The 5,847-nt window shown below is 36.7% G+C and overlaps 1 long non-coding RNA gene across 1 annotated transcript; it reads left to right on the forward strand.

Annotated features, from left to right (window-relative positions):
* The first annotated feature begins 3,581 nt into the window (after positions 1-3,581).
* On the forward strand, positions 3,582-5,417 carry LOC140953743 (uncharacterized). Its single transcript, XR_012167469.1, has 3 exons — positions 3,582-3,870; positions 4,054-4,171; positions 4,749-5,417. It is a non-coding gene; the product is annotated as an uncharacterized lncRNA (long non-coding RNA).
* The last annotated feature ends 430 nt before the right edge of the window (positions 5,418-5,847 follow it).

The following is a 5,847-nucleotide window of genomic DNA, read 5'->3' on the forward strand; positions in this document are numbered from 1 at the left end:
CGTGGCGTGCCAAATTAATTCCTGGAAAGGTTTGAACTCAGGAGTCATTTCATAAGTAGGTTGAGTATGATCGTCCGGGTGAACGAAGTCCTGAATAGGACTGGGTCGTTGCTGACAGTGACTGACGTTTCGACGACCTTTGCGGTATTCATCTTCAGAGTCAAAGTGAGTTGTATCACGTCAGTTGATAGTATTTAATTCTGGTTATTATTGACCTGATTCGTCAACTAGGTGGCGATGTTGTTGTTGTTAAGTCAGACAGTTAAATGTGGTGTTCCACAGGGTTCTATCCTCGGTCCTTAACTCTTCCTTTTATATATTAATGATATTCATCTCTCATCAAGTTTTCTTAAGTTTATACTTTTTCTGACAACACTACTGTTGCCTACAGCACCAGCAGAAAGAAAAAGAACCCCCAGTTTAATCAAAGTAAACATAAATACAATTCGAGGGCGATTTTGAGATAATGATCTTCATGTAATGGCCCCTCAAATGAAACTTTCCATGATTTGTTCCTTTACCGTCGATATCAAGTAGCGGATGACTCAATGGATAATAGGGTATGTGCACTCAAAAGAGTATTCTTTTTGCCTTTCTGGCTCTAGATCAGGATTCCTATTTTACAAATATTGTCTGGAGCAGGGTCACATAGACATCTTTTTTTTTTTTTTTTGTCTGGAACAGGTCCATAGTCTCAAACAAACTCAGTGGCATACTCCAATAATAATAAATGTAAGGGAGTTTCTCACCCCTTCCTACTCCCAAGGGCTCGCGACGCTCTTGTATGATGATGTGCAGGAAAGGTGAAGAGAACAACATGGGCTCCCCGGCCATTATAGTATGTTTTGGAAGTAATAATATGGACTTTTACGTTCAAAGACGCGACGGCAACGAGAAGGTCAAAAAACCAATATGTTTAATAAACAAAACAACAACTTTTCACCTGCAGCACACTTTTTTGTACATTTGTTTGCATTTTTTGCACGACTACGACGTGAAAATGCCCAATTTCGCGGTTTATGGAGAACGAAAACAAGCAACGACGAAATCTTATTACTCTTTATGAACTTGGATATGGTCCTTAGGAACTAAACTCCGGTTGGGTTCGCCTACTTTTGACAAAGTAACTGCGCGAGTTAAGACTTAAAGAGAGCAAATTGACTTTTTAAGCGAAGTTCTTGTTGCCCTCGCCTCGTTGGATCTTAAAGTCCCTAACAATAATAATAAAACACTGTACACTTCTATAGCGCTCACATACACTAGTTGTTTGTTGCGCTTTACAACAATATTTAAAATACAGTTACTCACATTTTATTGAGCATTTAGTCATACGGTAGAAGCTTGAATTAAAAAAATGTACCCAACTTGCATTGACTTTCAGAACGTGTTTTTGGTTCGTTTAATTTCGTAATAAATAAATTGGTAGCCGCTACTTAAGCAATGATTTTGTAAAATTGATCAGTTTTTAATTAATGGAGTTTGCCTTTCAAAATTAAATTGGCAGGTTCTTTGAATAAAAAGGACGTTAATTGCGTCTGCGATCCTATAAAAAGCATGAATGCTACTTATTGTTTAAGATTGATCTCGATCGGTTCTTGAAGGTCGACCGAAAATGTTGTTTGTAATGAAAAATATCGTTATAATTGTTTACCGTATAATGATAAACTCAGAAAGTTGAAATTTTTTGAGGGACCGTTTTTCTGCATCACAGCCCATCGCGGTTGGAAAACAAAAAGATCAAAACACAGGGAAGTATCGTGCAACTGCTGGAAGTGCCGCAGCCTAAATGTTGTGGGTGCAAAATTACCGCGGATAGCTCACAACATAACCATATAATTTCCCATCGCTTTTTTGAAAAAGAAACTCAAAAGAAAGGTCTTGTCAATTCGATGACTTATAGATAAGCGAGCTTAGCTAACATTCACTTGCTTTTTAAATGATTTCTTTTCGCAAATTTGATTTTCTTCGATAATCATGAGATCCACCTACACTGTTAACTAACTTTAAAAAAATATATTATTATCTTAAATACTAACGTTCACTGCCAAAAGGGTTTGACCTTCTACAATACTCCTAACAATTGTGTTTTTTCAGCACCTAGTAAAGCGAGAAAAGTAAAACTTTCACTCACCACTGGATTAATCAAATTTGAAGACACGATCGATTTTGAAGCAAAGAATATTGCTTAGTATGACCACCTGAAACACTGTATCAACACAAGAAACACTGTCTGTTTTCCGACACCTTTGATTAAGTACAAACCTTTTGAAAGTGCATTTGGGCCGCTTTAGTCATCTAGTGCTTTATCGGTGGTTGATCGATGGTAATTAATGTAGTGGACAATGGCCGCTACGCTTTATTGTACAGTCAGTTATTATTTTGAATTTACCATATTTATCTTCTTGTAATGTACTCTTACTAAAATAAGCACGTCCTCCCTAATACTTTTGATTTACAACTTTCAAAGGATATGGCTGAGAAAAATCAGACAGGCATATCACAAAAGATTAAAATATTATGTTATAAATAAAGTTCACGCTCCATGCATGATTTTAAATGGTAAGTGAAAACTCGCATCTCCAGTGTCCAAAATTTGTCCAAAGCTTTAATCAACCACCAACTCTTAATTCTTGTCTCGAACAGGAAATTTAATTTTTATTAAAACAGATACCCACAGAACCGAATTTCTACTGAGATGCAATAAAAAATCCTCTCCATAGCTCTGCTATTAATGAATTTCGCCTAGGAAATCATCGACTTCGTATCGAAACGGGGAGATATACTGCGCCCAAGACTCCCGAAGACTTAAGAATTTGTTCCATATGTCAAGCTAATGAAGTTGAAAATGAATGTCATGTTATATGTTTTCTTGTACTCTGTATGATACGCTTCGCAACCATTTTTTTGATGAAACCATTAACAAATATTACTTTTTTTAACGATTTAGATGTAAAATCTAAAATTTTGTTCCTATTTAACAATATCGATCCATTTATTTATAAACCAGTTGCTGCTTTTATTTTTGAGATTATTTTATTTTTGACATTTTAATGGCTTTCAAATGTATAAAGGGATTAGCCCCACCATCCTTGTGTAATAAGTTTTCGACAAGAAGGCAGATGCATACTAGAAATACTAGGAATAAAGATAAACTTCATGTACCATCTTTTAGATCAGCAACAGGTCAGCGATCTTTCTCATATAGGGCTGTTCAGCTCTGGAATGACCTTCCAGAAAGTTTAGCAAACATAGAGTCATTTAATGTTTTTAAGAATGCGATTAAAGGACGTGCCCTTGACGAGTTTTTAAGCCATTGACACTCAATAGGTGTAATTATGCATATTTTATATTTTTTAAAGTGCTACTGCGACGAAAATCGTAGTCTTTCTAAACGAAATTCTTGGGCTCGAACTTAATGTTTGGACTTAAAACTTCACGAAAAAATGTAATTCAGACCAATCTGACGAAGCGGTTCCCACAAGAAAGATGTCTGGAAGTGGAAAAAATGGGTCCGCCATTACATAAACAACAAATGTCCGAGTCAAAGGGGAGGGATTGGATCGAGGTCGCCTGTGACGTCATCTTATCCACAAAACTCACCACTGTCTCGCTACAACTACTTCTAGCGTGTTATTGTGGTGTCGTCTGTTCCGTGTTCTTCGTCCATTTCTTCGAAAGACCAATCTGATTTAAAACAGTCGAACAGAAAGATATTTTGGACGGCAATGGAACTGCTTTTATCCCGTACGATGAGGATTTGGAGCCAAACGCGACCGTAGAAGCGGTCGCCGCATTCGAGGAAAGCGTGATTCTTGAAGAAGATCGTAATCTCGAGCTCCAAAGACATTTTACTGGTGAAATAGGCGCATGGTAGGCATTACTCCGATTGAGTTTTTTTGTCGTTTTTTGTTTTTCTTTTTCATCGTACTGCGTTTCTGTTGTGATGTAATTTGCTCACAGCAGAAGGGAACCCAGTACAAGTATCTAAATTCTCTAACTTTGTGAAATAAAAACAATATTGAACGGAGCACATGTCTTTTTTTGTTTGTTAAGTGCACTTGTTCGAACTGGTCCGTCGCCATCAGGTCCCATCACCACCAAAACGGAGGAGTGTATTTGCTGCAAAGAAATGGACCGTGTAAGGGAAGTATGGGTAAAGTAGAACGGGAAGGTGTCTGCATTTAATACTCTTCATCAATCATCCCGGTTTTCAGGATGTTTGCCTGAACCGGTGGCTTCTTCAACTTGCATCGCTTAATCTGAAGACGAAAACTAGAAAAAGTTACCGAAATTTGTTCACTCAAGGTCTTAAAACGGAATCAGAGTAATTTATTCACTCCTTGTTGTTTATTTTGTTGTTATTCGTCCTCTTGCTGTAGTTGTTAAACTGATATGTTGTTCACCTGGGTGTCTTGTAGGTGAACCTGAAATATCTATTTATTTGGTAAATAAGGTTGAATTATACTCAAACCCTTGTTGACGAAGAAAATATAAACTCCTAGCAGTATAGACTTATTTTTTTTCTTATTAATTTTCTAGAACCCTGAAAAAATTACTATAATAATATTGGCCCAAAACTCCTATATAAAATAAAGAAAATAAAACAAGGAGTGTACACCATTTACCTTACTGCATGATCAGAAAGAACAAGCTACAATAAAAAACAAAATCAAACAGTCCAACATACAAACAAGTAGAAAAGACCAAACTGGGGATGGACTGAGAAAATATTTTTTATTTCTTTATAGTTTTCTCCGATCAGTGTTCTACAGACAATTTACTCGACTTGTTTGGGATTTTGTTGGAAGTTCCAAGCCTTATCCATACCCATGTTGTGCTTACAAAGCAATAAGGGCAGCTTTCCACATGAAATTGGGCAACATCATGGCTTTGAAGATGATGAATCATAGACAATCATTGACCTGATTGGTCAATTAAGTGGCAATGTTATTGGTTCTACAGTGAGCCACGTTGTTTTTTTTTAGCTTTTGACATGGACAATTTAGGGAAAATCTGTCAACACCACTGGAATGAACACATTACAATACAGTTAACTAGACTTTCTAAAAGTCCTTTACATTTTTTTTCCTGGTTGGCCACTGTGTGACCTTGTTGAAGCTTGCTTTGCTCACTAAGAACTTATGAGAGGTCGACTTGTAGCAAGTCTAACAGTTAACCTGCCTAGTTTAAAAGTGTTAGGTCCTAAGTGGGGGAAGATAGAGCTCTGCAAAGTTGCAAAAATTTACACTCAGGCGTTTGTATGGTGGGGGAAAGTTTGTGTCCCCCACTATACAATTAATGTCTGTAAAATTTTGCAATTTTGATGAATACTTGTTGTATAGTTTCCAACAGATCACTTTCAAACTTGGCAATTGTACTAACTGAAAGGCACTCTTTCCAACAGATTTTCCTTAACTTGCCCATGTCAAAAGTTGAAAGTCGTGAAAAGACCTGTTTTTTTTTTTATTTGATTTTCTCTCTTTGTAGAACCAATAACATCACAACTTAATTCACCAAATTATCTGGTCAATAACCAGTTTTAATTTAAAAATACCATTATAACTGACGTGGTACAACCTTCTTATGAAATGACTTCTGGGTTCAAACCTTTCACAGTTTTAAGAATAGTTTGTTATTTTACTTCAACCTCTCTCCCTCGAGGTTCATGTTCAGTGTGTGGCTCTGCTTTCGGGAGGGTTCAGGTTTCCTCCTCAGATAACATAAGGGTTTTCCTGACAGGCTGCACACATGAGCATACATTTACAAGGTTATCAATCAAAGAACTATACTTTAAAGTTTGTTACATGGAGAAGAGGTGATGCAAGATTTAAAAGGAAGAGCAGGAGC

The sequence above is a fragment of the Porites lutea genome, chromosome 1 (assembly GCF_958299795.1).
Source record: "Porites lutea chromosome 1, jaPorLute2.1, whole genome shotgun sequence".
Classification (NCBI taxonomy): domain Eukaryota; kingdom Metazoa; phylum Cnidaria; class Anthozoa; order Scleractinia; family Poritidae; genus Porites; species Porites lutea.